Raw genomic sequence first — 11,965 nt, 5'->3', positions numbered from 1 at the left:
AACTATATCCTTACTGATTTTTTGCTTCCTGGATCTTTCAATTACAAACAGAAAGATATTGAATTTTCCAAACATAATAGTGAATATGTCTACTTCTCTTTGTAGTTCTATCAGTTTTTGCCTCATATCTTGTTCTTCTGTTAGGCACATACACATTCAAAGTTTTTTAGTTTTTTCTTTTTTCTTCTTTTTTTTTTTTTTTTTTTGGTCTTCTTGAAGGATTAACTCCTCTATCATGATAAATAAAACATAAACATCTATCATGATGTTATTTACCCTTGATTCTTTCCTTTTTCTGAAGTCTGCTTTGTCTGAAATTAATATAAGTACTTTAGCTCTCTTTTCATTAGTGTTAGCAGGACATGTTTTTCTCTATCACTTTACTTTTAATTTCTGAATCTTCATTTATTCTCTCTTAGATAGCTTGGTCTTGTTTTGTTATCCACTCTTGCTGTGTTCTGTATGGATAGATATTTTTGTGATTTATCTCACATAACTGACAACCTGGACCTGCATATACACAGGCAGGTTAAAGAATGTTTTCCTGAGACTCATGCTGTGTGAATAACCTTGGGAGTCTAATAGTTTAAATATATTATCTGGCCTCCAACAGGCCCTTCTGTTCTAGATGCTAAGAGCTACAAATATCCCTGCTCCAGGCTGGGTTGGCCCCCAGAATGAAATCCGGGGGGGGAAGGCAGATGCACATAGCCCAGGCTCCTTGAAAATATAGAAACATGATAACATGGAAATGCAACTCACTCCAAACTGCATGCAGGTGAACAAATGTTTAATTTCAAACCCTGTTATTTGATCCATGAATATAGCCCTTATGGGGATGGTCAGTTGGCAGTCTCACCTAAGGGGAGGATGCTCTCCCCAGACCTCTCAATCAGGACTTCAGCCTGGCTGTTTCCATGGGGCTTCCCCAGCTACTGAGGTTAGGTGTTGTAAGTCTTGCTATCTCTCTCTCTCTCTCATCCTCTCAAATAAATAAATAAAATCTTAAAAAAAATAAATGAACAACATGATAGTTCCAAATATATGCCACATCCTATAATGGTTCTATGCCTGCTTTGTTTTTTCAAATTATGTTTTTGCCTTTCAGTATGCCTGGTAATTTTTTGTTGGAACCTGGATATGATGTATTGGATAAAAGTAACTGAGGTAGGTAGGACTTTAGGTTGAGCTTTTATGTTTACATGGCTAAGAGTTATGCTATGCTTACTGTTTGATCTAGTTGTGGCGCCAAATGCTAAAATTTCTTTGTTTTATCTTCTATGTTGTTTGGGGGTTTCTTGGAGAACTCTTAAATAGGGTATTATTACAGTTCTTTTAGCTGTAGTCTCAGTTAGTACACAAAATGTTTATTAATGTGGTCCTAAAGTTTGAGGGAGGAAAATGTTCCATAGTCTTCTGATTAGACCTCAGACTTTTAGAGAATCTGAGGTTAGGCATTTCCATGTCAAAGGCTATAATTGGGCTAATGATGAATATTTTCCTTACCATATGTTTATTAAGTGTTAGTAAAATCCCAGTATTTTTAATTTAAAAATCTAATATCTTTTCTGACTAATTTGTTTATTGTGTAAGGCTTTTATTGTCAAACTTCACTTCTTTGCTTTAATGAAAAGCTAACCTTTATACACATGAATTTATATCTTGCTACATGATAGAAGTAAGAGTTTCTCTTTGAATCTCAAATGCCTTTTAGTATGTTTCTCTGAAGAGTACACCTCAAAAACTACTTATTTCTAAAAGAAACAGAAAAAAAAGAAATTATTTAAATAAGGTAGTACTTCTCATAATCACCATTTAATGAATTACCTTAACCAACCCAACCTTCAATGAATGATTCACAAAAAAACAATATTCTACATGATTTTTATCAAACATGTTAATTAGTATCCACAATACACTAAATGATGGAATGCAATAGATAAAAATCTACTGTGTTTCATTCTTTCTGTTTCTATCAAATGAGTAGTATACAGAGAAAGCAATTTTGGGTCACACTTTTATACTACATAATGCTTTTATAATTTAATTATATGTTGTAAGAGTTAATAAATATGAACATAAAAGAGGGTTGTTGAATGCTTTTGAAAGAATTAATAAAAGCAAATGAATAAGGTGATGTCAAAATTACAGACTAGTAAGCCTAAATTCTTTTTTTCCCCCATGGAAACTTAAAATAAATAAACAAACAAACAAAAAACAGATATTGGTTACCAAAAAAATATAGGAGCTATGGAAAATAGTAAATATTTTACAGCAACCAAGTGGATGCCCAATCAAGAAAAACTATATTATGACATTTTTAATCTCCTTTGCACCACCATCTCTGGTGGAGATGGAAGCCCAGTTTCCAATCCTTCTCTTCAACTGGATGTAGCTGTGCAGACTTCATATGCAACATTGCAGCCTGTCTGGGGGCTGGTTAAAGGATTGGTCTCTGTCGCACCTAACTTGGATTTCAGGAAGGGCAGGTAGAAGCTATTGGTCATAAAGATCTGAGCGGGGGCGGGGGGGGGGTTGCAGATGCCTGAGGCAAGAGATTACTGGTGGAGCTATATATAAATGCCTCCAAGAGAAGCTGGAGTGAGAGCTTTTGGGAAATTAAGACATTAAAAAGCAACTGTGTAAAAAGGAGGAACAGAGAAAGCCACACCCAAGCCCAAAGTACATGTTCAGAAAATACCTAAAAAAGACCTTAAGCTTTCAACTCAGGGTGATTCATAGGTTCAGCATATGCCCAGCTAATCAAAGAAGCATTGCCCATCACAGAGCCAGTCCTCAAAGACTGAGAAAACTATTTTTTCAACTGCCCAAATTTCAACAAAAAATCACAAGGTATACATAGGTACAGGAAAACGTGGCTCATTGATGAGAGTACATAAAGTAGCAGAAACCATTCCTGAAGAAGCACATACATAAGGTTTACTAGACAAAGACTTTAAAACAAAAGTCTTAAATTTACTTAAAGAACAAAAACAAAAAGAATAGGATATAAAACTAAAACAAACAGGAAATTTATATATTAAAAAAATCGATAGAAAATATTAAAATAAACCAAATATTCTGAAGTTGAAAAAAAAACCTTAATTGAAAATTCATTAGAGTAATTCAACAACAGATTCAAGCAACCATAAGAAAAAAATTAGTGAACTTGAAAACAATTGAAATTATCAAGTGTTGGAGACAAAGATGAAAACAAAAATGAAAAAAAAAGGCAACATCAACTGGATCAAAAAATCATTAAGAGAATTCCAGAAGGAGAAGAGAAAGAGTAACTTAAAGCTATATAAACATATAAATATCACCAGTAAAAGTATACACATGAGCAAATATTAAAACTAGTATATTATAATTATTGTAGTTTGGGAGAGAGCACTATGTTGTGTTTTTTACAAGAGTTAAAAGAAAAGACATATGCAAAATAAATAATTATAAATCTTTGTTACTGGTTATACAATGTATAAAAGTGTAATTTGATATATTTATTGGGGAAGAGGGAGTGCATATGAAGATTTTTTAAGTACTTGATATTAAGTTGGTATCAAATCAAGGTAGATTGTTATAACTTTAAAATATTATATCTGATCCCAATTGTAACCAAAGAAATTTGGAAAACATACAAATGTGGGAATGCAAGCTGGTGCAGCCACTCTGGAAAACAGTATGGAGGTTCCTCAAAAAGTTGAAAATAAAGCTACCATACAATCCAGCAATTGCACTACTGGGTATTTACCCCAAAGATACAAATGTAGGGATCCGAAAGGGTACATGCACCCTGATGTTTATAGCAGCAATGTCCACAATAGCCAAACTGTGGAAAGAGCCAAGATGTCCATCGACAGATGAATGGATAAAGAAGATGTGGTATATATATACAATGGAATATTATGCAGCCATCAAAAGGAATGAGATCTTGCCATTTGCAACGACATGGATGGAACTGGAGGGTATTATGCTGAGCGAAATAAGTCAAACAGAGAAAGACATGTATCATATGACCTCACTGATATGAGGAATTCTTAATCTCGGGAAACAAACTGAGGGTTGCTGGAGTGGGGGGTGGGGTGGGAGGGATGGGGTGACTGGGTGATAGACACTGGGGAGGGTATGTGCTCTGGTAAGCACTGTGAATTGTGCAAGACTATTGAATCTCAGATCTGCACCTCTGAAACAAATAATGCAATATATGTTAAAAAAAAAAAAAAGAAGATAGCAGGAGGGGAAGAATGAAGGGGGGGAATCAGAGGGGGAGACGAACCATGAGAGACGATGGACTCTGAAAAACAAACTGAGGGTTCTAGAGGGGAGGGGGTGTGGGAGGATGGGTTAGCCTGGTGATGGGTATTAAAGAGGGCACATTCTGCATGGAGCACTTTATGTTATGCACAAACAATGAATCATGGAACACTACACCTAAAACTAGTGATGTAATGTATGATGATTAACATAACAATAAAAAATTTGAAAAAAAAGAAAAAGAAAAAAAATATGTGGAAATCAATACCTTATTTAAAATTTCTTTTGTCAAAGGAGAAATAACAAAGAAAAAAAATAAGAAAATACCTTGAGGCAAATGAAAATGAAAACACAACATACCAAAACTTATGGAATGCCGTGAAAGAAGACCAAAGAGGGAAAATGATAACTGTAAATGCTTACATTATAAAAAGAAAATCTCAAATCAACAACTTAACTTTAGGGGCGCCTGGGTAGCTCAGATGGTTAAGCATCTGCCTTCAACTCAGGTCATGATCCCAAGGTCTTGGGATCGAGCCCTATGTTGGGCTCCCAGCTCAGTGGGGTCTGCATCTCCCTCTCCCTCTGCCTTTCCCCATGCTTGTTCTCCCTCTGTCTCTCTCTCTCTCAAATTAATAAATAAAATCTTTAAAAAAACTTAACTTTACATCTTAAGGAACAAAAAATAGACTGAACCTAGCAGAAAAAAAGGAAACAATAAAGATTAGAGTGGAAATACATAAAATCTAGAGAATAGAGGAGGGAAAAACAAACAAACAAAAAAACCCAAAAGTTTATTTATTCAAAAAGAGGGAAAAAGTGACAAATCTTTGCTAAGCTGACTATGAAAAAAGGAAAGAAGACTTAAATTTCTAAAATCAGAAATGAAAGTGAGGACATTACTACCAATGTTACATGAATAAAAGGATTATAAGAAAGCTATGAATAATTGTACACCAACAAGTACATTAACCTAGATGTAAAAGACAAATTCCCAGAAACACACAATCAACCAAAAAATTCACGGAAACACAGAAAATCTGAATAGCAATATTAGAAAGAAGAACAAATTATTAATCAAAATCTCCATGAAATAAGTCAGAGACATACAAATACCATATGATTTCACTCATATGTGGAATTTAAGAAATGGAACAAATGAGCAAAGGAAATAAAAATGAGTGAGAGAGAAACAAACCAAGAGACAGACTCAACTATAGAGAAAAACTAATGGTTACCAGAGAGGAGGTGAATGGGGGAATGCGTGAAATAGGTGATGGGATTAAGGATTGCACTTGTCATGATGAGCACTGGGTGTTGTATGGAATTGTGGAATAACTATATTGTACACCTGAAACTAATATAAAACTGTATGTTAACTATACTGGAATTAAAATAATAATAATAATAATAATAATAATAATAATAATAATAAACAACTTTCCAACCAAGAAAAGTCCTGGACTAGATAGCTTCACTGGTGAATTATATCTACATTTAAAGAAGAATTAACACCAAGCTTTCTCAAAATCTTCCAAAAAATATGAGGGGGAAACACTTCATATTTCATTCTATGAGGCCTGAAGTACCCTGATACCAAAACTAGACAAAGACACTACAAAATATTATAGAACAATAGAGCAATGATATAAAAATCTTCAATAAAATGCTAGCAAACTAAACTCAGCTGCATATTAAATAAAGGATTAAAACCATGACCAAGTGTTATTTCTGGTATGCAAGATGGTTCAAAATACATAAATAAATCTATGGTCATAGACTATATTACAGAATCAATGTGTTTTAAAAAAACATAACCAACTTATTTGAAAACACTTTTGACAAAATTCAATCCTCTTTTGTAATATAAACACTCAAATAGAAATATAAAGAAATTTCTACAACATAATGAAGGACTTTTAAGAAAAATGCATATATAGTATCATACTCAATGGAGAAAGCCTGAAAGCTTTTCCCCTAAATCTCAGAACAAGGTAAGGATTCATACTTTTTTTTAACTATTAATCTTTATTTTTTATAGTTTCATCGGTATATAATTGACATATAACATTATGAAAGTTTAAAGTGTACAATGTGTTGATTAGATACACATATATTGCAAAATGATTACCACCTTAGTGTGAGCTAACACTTCCATCGTGACCCATAATTATCATGACTTTTTTGTGGTGATAACATTTAAGATCTACTTTTTTAAACAACATTAAAGTATATAATACATTATTGTTAATTATAATAGCAATACTCTGCATTAGATTCCAAAACTTAGTCATCTTGTAATTGAAGGTTATATACTTTGACTAACATCTCATCATTTCCCCCACCACCCAGCACCTGGTAACAACTGTTCTACTGTTTCTAGGAGTTTGATGTCTTTAGATTCCACATATAAGTTATATCATACAGTATTTGTCTTTTTCTGACTTGTTTCACTTAGCATAATGCCTTCAAGTCTATCCATGTTGTCACAAATGGCCGGATTTCCTTTATTCTCATGCGTGAATAATACTTCATTGTGTGTGTGTGTGTGTGTGTGTGTGTGTGTGTGTGTATCACATTCTTTATCCACTCATCTTTTGATGGATACTTACATTATTTCCATGTCTTAGTTATTGTGAATAATGCTAAATAAACTTGAATGTGCAGAATTCTCTTTGAAGTCTTGTTTTCATTTCCATTGGATATATACCCAGAAGTTGGATTGTTGGATCATACTTTAATTCTATTTTTTTTTAATTTTTTGAGGAGCCTCCATACTGTTTTTCATAGTAGTTCTACCTACCAATTTATGTTCCCACCAAAACTGCCCAAGGGTTTTCTCTTCTCCACTTCTTCACCAACATGTATCTATTGTCTTTTTTTAAGTTTTAATTTAAATTCCAGTTAGTTCCCTTACAGTGTCATATTAGTTTCATGTGTACAACATAGTACTTCAACACTTCCATACAACACACCTGTTGCTCACCTTAATCCCCATTGCTTATTTAACTCATCCACCCACCCTCATCCCTTCTGGTAACCATCAGTTTCTTCTCTATAGTTAAGAGTCTGTTTCTTTGTTTGCCTCTCTCTTTTTTTCCCTTTACTCATTTGTTTTGTTTCTTAAATTCCACATATGAGTGAAATCATATAGTATTTGTCTTCCTCTGGCTGACTTATTTCACTTAGTATAATAGCCATCCCAACAGGTGTGAGGTGACATCTCATTGTGTTTACTTGATTTGCATTTTCCTGATCCTTAGTGATGTTGAGTACCTTTTCATGTACCTGTTGCAATATTTATGTCTTCTTTGGGAAAATACCTATTAAATTTTCAGTTCCTCTGCCTTTAAAAAAAAAAAACCAGATTATTTGGTGTGTTTTGTTGTTATTGAGTTGTATGAGTTCTTTACATATTTTAGACATTAGTTGCTTATCAGATATGTGGATTGCAAATATTTGATCTCATTCTATACACTGCCTTTTCATTTTGATGACTATTTCTTTTTCTATGCAGATTTTTTTTTTTTTTTTTAGTTTGATATAGTCCCACTTACTAATTTTTGCTTTGTGGCTTGTGCTTTTGGTATAATATACAAAATATCATTGCCAAGAGCAATATCAAGGAGGTATTTCCCTATGTTTTCATCTAGGAGTTTTACAGTTTCAAGTATTAAGTTTAAGTTTTTAATCTATTTTGAGTTAATTTTTGTGAGTGGTGTAGGTTGGGGTCCAGTTTCATTTTTATGCATATGGTTATCCAGTTTTCCCACCACAACTTATTGAAGAGACTGTCCATTTCACATTGAGTATTTTTGGCTCCCTTGTCAAATATTAGCTGACAATATATGTGGGGGGTTATTTTGGGGCTCTCATTTCTGTTTCTTTGGCCTATGTGTCTACTTTTATGTCAGTACCACATTGTTTTATTACTATAGCTTTATAGTATAGTTTGAAATCAGTTCTTCCTTCTCAGAACTGCTTTGACCATTCAAGAATTTTTGTGGTTCCATACAAATTTTAAGATTATTTTTTCTACTTATGTGAAAAATATTTTTGGAATTTTGATACTTTATTGAATGTATAGATGACTTTATGTAGTGTGGGCATTTTAACAATATTAATTCATCATATCCATGAACATGGAATATCTTTCTTTTTGTCTGTGTCTTCTTCAATTTGTTTTATAAAAGTCTTATAGTTTTCAGTGTATAGGTCTTTCATCTCCTTGGTTAAATTTATTACCAAGTATTTTATTGTTTTTGATGTTAATGAGAATAGGATAGTTTTCTTTCTTTTTCAGATATTTTGTTGTTAGTGTTTATAAACACAACTGATTTCAGTATGTTAATTTTGCACCCTGCAACTGTACAGAATTTGTTGATTAGTTCTAATTTTTTTTAAACTGTTGCAATAAAACTAGTGGATAGAAAGATTCTGACTGAAGAAGGTAAAAACAGATCAGCTCAGTGGGGTGATTGCATCCTGTTTTCCTAGTAATTACGGAAGAATTCAACAGTGATAAAAACTCCTATGTTTGGTTTTCTACTGAATTATGAACAGTGGCCAACAAACTATCCACATGGTTAAGTAGAAGGGCAGTGGGAACTTCTCATATTAAAAGAATAGTCATATGGTACATGGCTCTTTGGGAATCACTGTGGACATTTGAAGGATTTCATTAGATTAGGACATGTTGATGTTCATTAGAAGAACCCACTTATAGATTCAGAAAGTGACTGGAATCCACAAACAGAAATCCCTATTGTGGCTTAAATGGCAACCTGAGTCAATGAAATAAGTAGATATGGGGATTCTACACAATGCAGAGATGGGCTAGATCTAGACATATTCCTCTTGCACCCTCTGAGGCACAAAATGCCAAAAAGAGCTTTTTTGTCTGTCAACAAAATAGACAAAGACTGGATATGTGGCAAGTTCTCTAGTAAAAAAAAAAAAGAAAAAAGAAAAAAAAAAAAAGCCCGATCATAGTTGGCAAGTGAGACTGATGCTGGTTGCACAGGAGTGCTACAAATGTGTTCCAACAGGAATAGACATTTACTCTGGACTGAGTTTTGCTTACATGGTAGTAGATGTAAATGTTCAGAGTGATATAAAAAAATAGAACAGGATATATTACACTAATCTGAATTGCTGACCATTACTTCTTCAGAACAAGGAACATACTTTACTACCTATAATGTCCAACAATGGACAGAGAAAAAGCTTCCTCAGAGTACAGAGAATTGGAATAAGCAATTAAAACATAGGATGTCTAAAACAGGGGAAGATGAAAGCATGAACGTTAGGCACAAAGCTCCTGAAATCTTTGTAAATTCCTAAGTGATAAGAGTACTAAGAACATCTTTTGTTCCACTGAGGTGACTCTGAGTGGGCTCCTGGATATAAGATGGTTACCAGAAAAACCAAGCCATGATCAGAAGCTTGACATTTATAATTCATTCACAAGTGTGTGCTCACACTCCATATGAACATGAGCGGGGCTAAAGGAGTGCCTCCACTGGATAGATTTCTCTGTTTTACTGGTAGGTTTGGGGAAGAGAGTGTGGAAGAAGGTGCTGGTATGCTTTCTTCCCCACATCACATCAACTTTTTATTTTCTTTCCCTATCTGATACAGTGGTCACAGGACCAGGTTGGCAACTACAAGGGCTGGAAGCAAGGGTAATTCTTAGGCAAAAAAAAACTATAACTATGTTTTTAACTTTTATGACAGATTTCCTAAGGACCTGATGGAGTAGGATATGCCTTCAACCCATCTGAAAAAATTGGGGCTAACAGTAAATAAATATATTGCCTAGTGGTAAAAATATCTCACTAGCTCTGCACCTTGTAACCTTACCTGATATGAATGGGAGTGGATTGAGCAGGAGGAACTTGCTAGACTGGAATTGCTACCTGAAGTCTATACCAGTACAGTGGGCAAACCCTTCCAAAGGTTAGGATTTGGGTATAAATGGAGAAAAGGAGGAATAATAGCTAAAGGTAAAGTAATGGATAAATGAGTTATGTAATAAGGGAAATCCAATATTACATTAACAACTTGAAAGAAGCTCAATGCAAGAGATATTGTCTCCTAGCTCAATTATATAAAATGCCTGAAAGGATGAAGCCATATGATTGTGGAGATCACTCCTGCTTTTGGAATCTTACAAGATCAAATGGAAACTTGCAAATCTGAAAGGTCTAGTCTAGGGAGACATTTTTCATATGATATGATGATAGACTAGAAAGATTATTAATGACTTCATGGGATTCTAGTAAAGTGCCAATAATTTTTGACTTATGCATAATTTTGCTGTAAGAAGTCCATAGCCAGAGACAGTGGGAAGGGGGGGAGAGACTATAAGATAATAGAAAATACATACTTGATCTCTGTCCCAAGTTCCTGGCACAGAGCTCCTGAAATCCTTATAAATTCCTAAGTGACAAGAGTACTAGAACAGGGGTGCCTGGGTGGCTCAGTTGTTAAGCATCTGCTTTCAGCTCAGATCATGATCCCAGAGTCCTAGGATCAAGCCCCGCATTGGGCTCCCTGCTCAGTGGGGAGCCTCCTTCTCCTTCTCCCCCTGCTCATGTGTTCTCACTCACTCACTCTTTCTCTCAAATAAATAAATAAAATCTTGAAAAAAATTTAAAAAAGAGTACTAGGAACATCTTTTGTTCTATTGAGGTGACTCTGAGTGGGATGAGGTGCTGAAGGGGTGCCTCTTTCCCCAAGGAGGGGAAAGGGGTTGGAAATTTAGTTAATAATTAATTATGCCTATATAAGAAAGCATCCATAAAATTGCAATAGTAGGGGGTTCAGAGAGTTTCCAGACTGGCAAATACAACATGGAGATGGTGACATACCCCAACTTCAGAGGGATAGAAGCTCCTGTACTCATGACTCTCCCAGAATTCACCCTATGTGTCTCTTCCTCTGGCTGTTCATCTGTATATTTTATCATATCCTTTAATAAACTGGTAAACATAAGTAACTGTTTCCCTGAGTTCTTTGAACCACTCTAACAAATTAATCAAACCCAAGGAGGGGAGCCTTTGGAACCTCCAATATGTAGCCAGCTGGTCAGAAGCAAAGGTGATCATCTAGGTCTGCAACTGTCATCTGAATTGTATGTGTGTGTGGTGGGGGGCAGTCTTTTGGGCCTGAGCCTTAACCTATAGGATCTAATTCTATGTATGGGTAGGTAATTTCAGAATTAAGTTAAAATGTAGGACACCCAAATGGTGTCACAGAGAATTGCTTATCATGGGCCAAAATCTCCACACATCTGGTGACCAGAAGTGTCAGAAATGAAGTGCTCTGTGGGAGTAATAAAGGAGACTCAGAGGAAAGAAACACACAGTAGGGAAGAATTAGGTTTTTCCCTACATAGGAAGGAAAAATCTGAGGTTTTCCCTAAACAGTCATAAAGACAGATACAAAAGAAAATGGAATATTATGAAGACCCCATAAAAACAAACAAACAAACAAACAAACAAACAAACAAACCTTTGCATATAAGGTCAAATGAGTATTGACAAGGGTACCAAAAGCATCCAATGGAGAATGAACAGTCTTTTCATACCCATGTGTGCTTAAAAAAAGAGATATCAACATGTAAAATAATGAAGTTGTACCCTAACCCTGCATCACATGCAAAAATTAATTCAAAATGATCAAATACCTAAACATAAGAAAATGTTGA

Source organism: Halichoerus grypus, chromosome X (genome assembly GCF_964656455.1).
Source record: "Halichoerus grypus chromosome X, mHalGry1.hap1.1, whole genome shotgun sequence".
Taxonomy (NCBI): Eukaryota; Metazoa; Chordata; class Mammalia; order Carnivora; family Phocidae; genus Halichoerus; species Halichoerus grypus.
This window is presented reverse-complemented; position numbering follows the sequence as displayed.